Raw genomic sequence first — 10,738 nt, 5'->3', positions numbered from 1 at the left:
TAAGGCAAAAGAAATCAAGATCGAACCATAGCAGAAATTCTTTGTCCTTCCGCTTTTTACCTTGGTCAGTTGTTCTTTCAGCAGTGAAAGTACAATCTCGCTCCAGTAGAAAACTTTTGGCTCTAGACACTCCAGTGCATACTGCATATAAGATTTGTTTGCCAGATGTAGTGTCACACTGCTAGCCAATTTTGCGATCATAAAGAGGATCATTCTTAAAGGCAAATCACTTACATCCCTGATATTTATTTTCCCATCCTTTCTAGGCTATGTACCTGTCCGACAAAACTGTCTGATATAATCTCTCACCAATTCACCTCCATGGGCAAATCCAGAAAGTGAGATGGGGGCACCTTGCCTCGACAGTCCGGTAAGAAAGTAAATATCCTCAATAGTAATAGGGACCATCTTGTCCCTAATGTGAAATTTCTGATCTATCGGATCCCATGCATGAACAAGGAATTGCAATAGTTCTATTTGTTGCCTCATTCTGGACAACTTAAAGTATTTGAGTAACCCGCAATTCCTGAGGGCCTCAATTGTACCCGGGTTATTTAGGGCAACCATTTCTTGTTCTTCATGCTCTCTTTCTTGCCATGTAATCGACATTTTGATATGATGAAAGCCTGAAACACAATCATAAGCTAAATTAGGATCCTTTCCATGCAAAAAAACAGGGCAAATTTTGGAGCAAACAGCTAAAACAAACTTGGGAAATGCACCTAGCGCAGCCTAGGCACAGAGACAATGCGTTGCAAAGCATCTAGCCTTCTATCTGGGTTCTTTTCAACGCATTTTTCAATGTGAAATCCTGCGCTGATCCCAGGGAAAAAAATGAAACCCCAGGGGCCCCAAAAAACCCTAAAATTTGCATGAAATGATAAAAGAATGACTTGAAAAGAAAGTAGAGAGGTTTAGCTCCTACCTGGTCTAGACGGGTCGAGAAATGGTCTGTAGAATCTTTCGAAATCAGTTGGTGAAGTTTGAGGTAAAAACTGAGCTCAGAGCACAAAACTGGATGGTAAGTTCCAAATGGTAAAAATGATATGGTAAAAACTTGTTTTATGTTTATTTCATGTTAATTAATCGAGTAAACATTAGTATTTTCCTATTTTTGCCTATGAAATAGATATTTTTAATCCATTTGGTGATGTTTGAGAAGGTTTTACAACTAATTTGTAGAATTTAACGTGCTCGATTGTAAGTTGTACTTTTGACCACAAAGCACACTTTTATCTCTTTTTTGATCTTTGTTAAAAATGAAAAAGGAACCCCCTTGGAGTTCTATTTAAGCTCTTTTCAGACTCACTAAATATGAAAATATTGCCGAGCGCTTGTCCTTTCCAGCTCGTTAACGTATTGGAAATGATATCTCTCTTGTATTATTTTACGTTTTTTCGGACTTGAGAGATTAATTTATGAAAAAGAACTTGTGGAGTTTTCTTTTTGTCCCTTTTCAAACTCTCTAAACATGAAAAGGACCGAGTTATCTTTGTCGTTAAACTCATTAAAACATCAAAATAGCGATAAACTTGTCCATCTAGACAAGACCGAGTTTCACCTTCGCCAGACTCGTTAAAACATCAAATAGCAATGGATTTTCTCGAAGGGTGAAATTATACAACAAGCATATGTTATCCTCCTCAAGCTTGATAAAAATAAAGAGGTATTGGTCAGCAATGACTGGGGAAAATGGGAAAAGGGGAAAACCACTTTATGGTAGCAGGTCGCTCTTGAATATGACACTTTCACTCCATCACTGTGACTATTTGGGTTGGGTTATTAGCTTAATGGTTATCACACCGTTGGTCTATCATATCATCCATCACTTTGTTTTGGGTCAATGCTACCAATTCACTTTAGTGTCGCTGACATGTTCAAGAGAAGTCATTCAGTCAAAATCCATCTTTTGCAATACCATAAGCCTTCATTTTCATGACCGCCATTCCTGAACTTTGTGTCGTCAGTGAAATTTCATCTCTAAAATCACTACAATCGTTTCATGTCATTGATGTGGGATACATCAAGGCCCTCCTATGATGAGTCACTTCTTCTCAACATCAGCACATTATCTAAGAAGTTGACTTAGGAACACCCATTCAGTATTGTTGGGTTGTGTTATATTCTTTCCATGACTAGCCCACGTAGTTAACCGGGGGTTAGAGGGGGGGAGGCCACAAGGGGTTTGAGGGGTACTCGTAACCCCACTTTATGGGGTCTGGGGCAGCGCCCTAGAAAATTTTGATTTTGGACCTTATGTTAGGTTGGGCGGACCCACCTATGGTTTTGTGCATGATTTTTGCACATGTTTTTGGACGCGATGGTTTTTGGTCCATGGTATTGGACGCGATGGTTTTTGTTCCATGGTATTGGATGCTTCGGCATATATAAATATGTATTATAACATTGAAAGGAACATAATGAAAAATCAAGCTGGTAGTCCCAGTTTTGGGAACCAGGGGAAAATCTCTGTGTATATGTGTTTTATGTGTTATGCTCTCACATTGTTTATTTTATTTGTTTTAGAATTCGTATGCAGGTAATTTATGTACGGGGTTAAAACCTACATTTGGTATCGGAGCTGTTTTGGCTTCAAGGGGATGGCTTTGTTGCTGAGGGGTTTCGCTTGGGCTTGTGGTAGACCTTGTTCAGTGGGAGATCTGCGAGATTGATTCTGGTGGTGAAAGAAGATGGTAAGCAGTGGAAAAATAGAGATCGAGAAATTTAATGGTTAGAGTTTTGAGTTGTGGAAACTCAAGATGGAGGATCTGTTGGTGGATAAAGATCTGTGGATCGCGGTAGATCTGGGTACTAAACCAATGGGAGTGTCCAATGAAGAATGGAAGAAGTTGGATCGGAAGGCAAAGAGAACAATACGATTATGTGTCTCAGATTCAGTATTTTTGAATGTATCAGGGGAAGCTATGACGAAGGCTTTGTGGGAAATGTTAGGGACTTTGTACCAATCTAAGTCTCTAGTGAATAAACTGTTCCTGCAGAAAAAGTTGTATAACCTGAGGATGAAATATGGAGACTCGGTGACAGAGCATTTGAATGCGTTTAATACTGTGGTAAGTCAGTTATCGTCTGTTGATATCAAAACTTCAGATGAAGATAAGTGCATTAGTTTGTTGTGTTCTCTACCAGATTCGTGGGATAGTTTGGTTATTGCAATAGGTAGTAATGCAATTGCCTTGCAGTTTGATGAAATAGTCTCAGCCTTGCTGATGGAGGAGATGAGATGGAAAAATATGGAGAGCCAGAATGGTGATGCCTTGTCTATATGAGGACAGTCCCAGAACAGAAACAAAAATAAGTCATTGAGTGGGAGATCTAAATCTAGAGGGAGATGTAAATCTCCAGGAAAACCTGTAAAGGTGGTGTTCTGGAAATGTGGAAAGGAAGGGCACTTCAAAAGGGATTGTAAATCTAAAACTCCTGATAAAGGAAAGGGATCTAATGATGCTCCTTCTGTGGAGGCGAAAACCACCTTAGATGAAGGTGGGGATGTGTACTTGGATTCTTCAAGCACACATGTAGATCATGAGGCATGGTTGATTGACTCTGGTGCATCCTTTCACTTCACTCCCCATAGAGAGTGGTTCTGTGAGTATGAGAAATACGATGGTGGTGATGTCTTCTTGGGGGATGACAAGAAGGCTAGAATCGTTAGCCATGGAAAAGTAAAGTTGAAGTTGTAAGGTCGAAGGGTTATAACACTTCCGGGTGTTCTGCATATTCCTGCATTGGCCAGAAATCTAATTTCTGTAAGCAAGTTGGATGATGCAGGTGTAAAAACAATGTTTGAGAAGGATAATTGCAAGATGGCTTGGGGGGCACTGGTATTGATGTGGGGAGTTCGAATTGGAACTCTGTACAAGTTGCAAGGTAGCACTGTTGTAGATGGGTGCAATAGTTTTATGGTTCCTGAAAGTGGAGCAGAAAATCTAGTGGTCTATGGAGAGAAGACCATGCTGTGGCATCGAAGGCTTGGACATATTGGAGAGAAGGGCCTTCGAATACTTCATGGTAAAGGTATGAGTAATAGCTCTCTGGATTTTGATTTTTGTGAAAATTGTGTATATGGGAAGTAGAATTGGGTGAGTTTCCCCTCTGGTGGTAAGAGGGTGAAATAGATATTAGAGCTTGTGCATAGTGATGTGTTTGGACCTGTGAAGGTTCCATCACTGGGTAAGTCTGTGTACTATGTATCTTTTATAGATGACTTCTCAAGGAATACATGGATATATTTCCTTAAGAAGAAATCTAAAGTCTTTGACAGGTTTAAATAATTTAAGGCTGTGGTGGAAAACTAGACAGAGAAGAAGATAAAGGAGCTAAGGACAGATAACGGTGGAGAGTTTTACAGTAAGGAATTTGAAGAATTTGTAAGAAGTGTGGTATAGCATGGCAGAAGACTACTCCATATACACCTCAGCAAAATGGAGTTGTAAAAAGAATGAACAAGACGTTGATGGAAAGGGCAAGAAGCATGCTCAGTGGTGCTAGGTTAGGACAAGAATTCTGGGCAGAGGCGGTGGAGACAACATGTTACCTGGTCAACAGATCACCTTCATCAGTGTTGGAGGATATGACTCCACAAGAGGTATGGACTGGTAAGAAACTCTCTCTTTCACATCTGAGGGTATTTGGATGTGATGCATATGTACATGTTCCAAAGGAGAAACGAACCAAGTTGGATAGTAAATCTGAAAAGCGCATCTTTATTGGGTATAAGGATGGTTTAAAGGGTTATAAGCTTTGGAACCCAGCAACAAGGAAGGTTGTGTACAACCGAGATGTGGTGTTCAGAGAGGTGAAAGATGTTATTAAACATGAAGTCCAATGAAAGGAACCTGAGAAGATAGAGTTTGAGCTAAAGGAGGAAGAATTAGACTCTATAGCAGAGGAGGAATCAGAAGATGAAGAGCCACAAACTCTGGGTGTAAGAAGATCAGTTCGAGAAAGAAGGCAGTCAGAAGGGTATAGTCCATCTGCTTTCTTTTAAAATTTTGCTTTATCTATTATTGATGATGATCCCAGAACTATGAAGGAGGCAGTAGATTCAGAGGATGGAAAACTCTGGAAAGAGGCCATGGTTGATGAAATGGCATCGTTGCACAAAAATGAGGCTTGGGATCTAGTGGAGTTGCCAGTTGGAAGGAAACCCATTGGCAGCAAATGTGTGTTCAAGAAGAAGACAAATGCAGAAGGAAAGGTGGAGAAATACAAAGCTCGGTTGGTAGCAAAAGGTTATTCCCAGGTGCCAGGAAATGATTTTGGTGATATTTTTTTCTCCTGTTGCCAAGGTAACTTCTATTAGGTTACTTTTATCTGTTGTTGTTGCTTTTTGATTTTTAGGTAGAACAGATGGATGTGAAGACAAAATTTCTTCACGGGGATCTAGAAGAGGAAATATACATGGAGCAACCTGAAGGCTTTGCGGTGAAGGGTAAGAAAGAACTGGTATGCAAGTTAAACAAGTCTCTGTATGGGTTAAAATAGTCACCAAGGATGTGGTATCATAAATTTGATACCTTTATACGGGGACTTGGCTTCACGAGAAGCAAAGCAGATCATTGTGTGCATTTTAAATTAATTGGTGACCATGTTATTTATCTGGTCTTTTATGTGGATGATATGTTGCTGATTGGAAATGACAAAGAAATTATCCAGGGTTTGAAGACCCAATTGTCCTCCAAATTCGACATGAAAGATCTTGGTGCTGAAAACTATATTTTGGGCATGGAAATTAAAAGAGATCGGGCAAAGAGGAAGCTCTGGTTAAACCAGAGGAAGTATGTTGAGACAATACTGCAGAGTTTTAATATGCAGGATAGTAAACCGGTGAAGGTTCCTATTCCTATAGGTGTGAGGTTATCTACTGAACAGTGTCCCAAGACACAAGAAGAGGAAGAAGACATGTCCCGTGTTCCATATGCAAGTGCAGTCGATAGCCTGATGTATGCAATGGTCTGTACTAGACCAGACATTGCACATGCAGTGGGAGTATTGAGCAGATTTATGTCAAAACCAGGAAAGGAGCATTGGACAATAGTGAAGCGGGTTTTTAGGTATTTGCGTGGCACTAGTAATTATGGTTTGTGCTACCAAGGAAAACCAGGATTGGATAGAGTGTTGGATATTCGTGGCTGTGTTGATGCAGACTAGGCTGGAGATCTGGATAAGAGAAGATCTACAAGTGGGTATGTGTTTAACCTATTTGGAGGTGCAGTCAGTTGGATGAGTAAGAAACAATCTATAGTGGCACTATCAACTACAGAGGTAGAATACATGGCAGCGACTCATGCAAGCAAGGAAGCAGTTTGATTGCAAAGATTGTGTTCAATTATGGGGTTAGTACAGGAAGCTATAAGGATAGACTGTGATAGCCAAAGTGCAATTTTCTTGGCAAAGAACCCTGCATATCATTCAAAGACAAAGCACATTGATGTTCAGTATCACTTTGTGAGGGATATGATAGAAGACAAAAAGGTGTTTCTGGTAAAGGTGGACACTTTGAAGAATATTGCAGATGCATTGACAAAATTTGTGAGCTCTGAGAAGTTCTCTTCGTGTAGAGAAACAACGGATGTTGCAGGGCTGGATAAATGACTAAGCTCTCTTGTGGCCCCCTGTGAAAAGAAAACAACAAGTGGGAGAATGTTGGGTTGTGTTATATTCTTTCCATGACTAGCCGACATAGTTAACTGGGGGTTAGAGGGGGGGAGGCCACAGGGGGTTTGAGGGGTACCCGTAACCCCACTTTATGGGGTCTAGGGTAGCGCCCTAGAAAATTTTGGTTTTGGACCTTATGTTAGGTTGGGCAGACCCACCTATGGTTTTGTGCATGATTTTCGCACATGTTTTTGGATGCGATGGTTTTTGGTCCATGGTTTTGGATGCGATGGTTTTTCAGTCCATGGTATTGGATGCTTCGGCATGTATAAATATGTATTATAACATTGAAAGGAACATAATGAAAAATCAAGCTGGTAGTCCCAGTTTTGGGATCCAAGGGAAATCTCTTTGTATATGTGTTTTATGTGTTATGCTCTCGCATTGTTTATTTTATGTGTTTTAGAATTCGTATGTAGGTAATTTATGTATGGGGTTAAAACCTACATTTGGTATCGGAGTTGTTTTGGCTTCAAGGGGACGCCTTTGTTGCTGAGGGGTTTTGCTCGGGCCTGTGGTAGACCCTGTTCAATGGGAGATCTGCGAGATCGATTCTAGTGGTGAAAGAATATGGCAAGCAGTGGAAAGATAGAGATCGAGAAATTTAATGGTCAGAGTTCTGAGTTGTGGAAACTCAAGATGGAGGATCTGTTGGTGGATAAAGATCAGTGGATCGCAATAGATCCGGGTACTAAACCAACGGGAGTGTCCGATGAAGAATGGAAGAAGTTGGATCGGAAGGCAAAGAGCACAATACGATTATCAAGGCCCTCCTGCGATGAGTCGCTTCTTGTCAACATTAACACATTATCCAAGAAGTTGACTTAGGAACACCCATTCAGTACCTTGAGGTTTGTGCGTATCAACGACATGTTTCTTGCTTCCAGTGATAGGCATACATCAATGGCCTTCGATCGAAATATTTTGTATGGTGTTCAACATCAAATCATCCATTCACACCACGCAGAATGTACTGCGGTACCTTGAGGTTCATTATCATTATCAGTGATTTCTTTCGCATCTGTTAATAGCTTACATCATTGACTGGTAATCAGATGGTGTCTTCCCATGTTCGACTTTAGATCACATATTCACATGGTTAGACTTGTACTTGAGTGAACGGTTGAACGAGATTGAAGACCCCAGATCTAGTTTCATCCATCCGGGCTGCGATATCAGGAGTACTAAATCATATGTACAATGGTTTTACATTGATAGTCATTCCGATCATGGGTCTATATCTATAGACGACTGTTTATGTACATGTAATGAAAGTTTATAAGCTGAGCATGGGTATGCCTTCCCTCAGCAATTCATGTAAAATCAAATATCATGATATATGTATTGTAATTGATGTAGGTCACCTTCCACTTCGATACCTCCTCATCACATTGTAAAGCATTTCATTCGACATTGGAATTTTTCTGACTTCATGCTTTAGGGGGCAACTGTTACAGATCCATTTGGGCACATCAAATCCCAACATTCAGATCAGTGTTTTAGGGCTCATCAAACCCTAAATTCAGTTGTTTCATGCCCTAAACATGTCAACCCTTTGAGTGCCTCCTTCTGAGACAGTTTCATGACTTGAAGACATCCAGAAATTGCCTCTAGAGGGACTAGCGCAGGTAAGCCCTTATGAAGGTGAGTTTCAGAGTAGTTAAGTCCATTGCGAGGGTGCTTTGCAGAGCACTTAGGCTTCCTTTGACTTGCACTGGGCGAGAATGAGCGAAATTCACATAGGGTTTGGGGAATATTCTTATCTTTTGGAGTCATCTAGAAGTTTCCCTATCTTATCAACTCCTATGAGCTCGAAAATGGATGAGGAATGAATTAAGGATCATCCTATCCTCTCATCCCTTCATCCATGGAGCTAATTCTAAGTATGGAAGGCCATTCAATGTCACCATTAATGACAAAACCTCCTTCATCTTTCTATAAATTGACCACTCATCTAAGTGATTAGGGACTGGACTATGTTGAATTGTAAGGAGATAATGCTGCTATGAGATTTGGCTTTGAAGCAAGTGATGTGATGCTACAAGTTTGTCATGCTTTTGATGTGATGTGGATGGCATCCAAGCTGAAGGAATGACTTTGAATCAGACATGGATGGTTGTAATTCCTTCTTCTATCTAATAAAGTGTTTGAACCTTTTTCCATATGATGTGTTCTTTCATAATGCTTATATGTATGAATTTCTTTTGATTCCTTTCATTTATATTCAATGGATTGTATGCTTTGATTGGTTTTCGTCTTCTATTGTGTTTACAGGGTACTTTTCAAGTGGATTAAGTACAGGAAGGAGTGACGAAATCGATACAAGGGAGACGAGAGGAAAGCGGAACTACAAGTAGGCCTTCTATCCTCTCTTCTTATCTATTGCTTATAGGAAAAGTCTAAAACACTTTAAATTGTTGTTCTAGGCACAACTACTTGTCTAGTGAATTAGTATTTATCCATAGATGCTAAATTCTCCAAAACAAGAATAAATCAACTCAATATAATATTTACATAGAAGAATATGAATTCTTCTCGAAATGTAAATACCCCTATTTGGAAATTTATCCTCCAAAGGCTTGATGGTTTATGTTGGCTTAATGGGTCCTGACCTAGGTTCAGAGTTAGTAGTACAAAAAATCCTTACACTACTAGACCTTTCGGCGTCAATCCACGGAGCGCGGACTGATGTCTCACCCGAAGCAGTATGGGGGGATGCTAGAACCAAGTTTCCGCACCCAGAGATCAGTGTGATATTTTTTTGTGCCCTATATCTACCTTCATGCAGATCAATAAGCCTTTATGTCTTATCGACGTAACTTCCTTTAATTAGCCTCTAGACCTCCACGAAGATCTACGACTAGATTTCGTGGACCCTGAATAGGTAAATTAACTACTTATGCGCATTAAGGATTACTCTTAGCCCAATATTTACTCAGATTTGTTTAAGTGTTGATAACTCTAACATACAATGATATAATCTTCGTGTAAACCCTTAACCTCAATTGCGTTCATATGACAATGTAGATCAAGTAAAGTCGTGCATTAGTACATCATTATTTTATAAACCCATCATTCATCACATCATAAAGCACATTCATACATAACATAAGTGGATAGGTAAAACAGAGGAATTTCTGTAATAATATTCTTTATTAATATTTAGTTCAACTTACAGACTCAAGAATTCCCTTCGCACTCAATTGCATGGGTCCATGCACTCAGCTGCAGACTCTACTCTAGCCTATGTGCACACAGCTTCATAGCCTTTTCCTCATCCAAGACTTCTACGATCTTCCTTCTATTTACCCCTTACATTTGTCTTCATCCTCTATGTCTTGCCTTAGACTCTCTAAGACACACCTATTTATACAATCCCATGGTCTGCGGACCATGGGTAGTTCTTCAAAAAGCCAACTTAACTTACATAAAAGAGGGTAAAACCCTTTTTGACTCTTTAACTATCTACGCGCTCCGCGACCACAATTTGCAGAGAAATTACATTTCTTTACATAAAACTTTGGGATTTTGCCCCAAAATTAACTGAGGGGACCCCATTCCAACAACCCCCCAACACAAAGATCATGACTCATCCTTGAGTCACTCAACTGGCGTGAAGATCTTGCTGCGAAGATCCCCCAGCTCCACTTGTGCAATCACTACTTCAGTCGTGCTCTGCATGGCTGACTTCTTGATCTGTTCTACCAGCTACTCTGTGGCTAGTCCTGCACTGTCTTGCTGCATACTCTACAGGTTCACCAATTTTTCCTGAATATTGGCGGAGACTATGTAGGTCTCATCCAACCAAGGCCCCAATCTGGCCTTAAGGATTGCCCCTTTCTTCTACACTGCTTCCACCTATGTAAGCAATTGATTAGCCTCTTGCATCTTGGTAAGGCATTGGGCTATAACAATAGTGCACGTCGTCACCCTTACTTCATCATATTGTTGTTGTAGCTCACGAACTTCTATATTCAATACCTGTAGGGTGGGATCTTCATGCAGGTTCATCACTACTTCCATAGCCTTCTCAAACAGTGCGGTGCAGTCCACCACCGCG

Source organism: Pinus tabuliformis, chromosome X (assembly GCF_031772625.1).
Source record: "Pinus tabuliformis cultivar Carrire ecotype Pingquan chromosome X, CPIR1, whole genome shotgun sequence".
Taxonomy (NCBI): domain Eukaryota; kingdom Viridiplantae; phylum Streptophyta; class Pinopsida; order Pinales; family Pinaceae; genus Pinus; species Pinus tabuliformis.
This window is presented reverse-complemented; position numbering follows the sequence as displayed.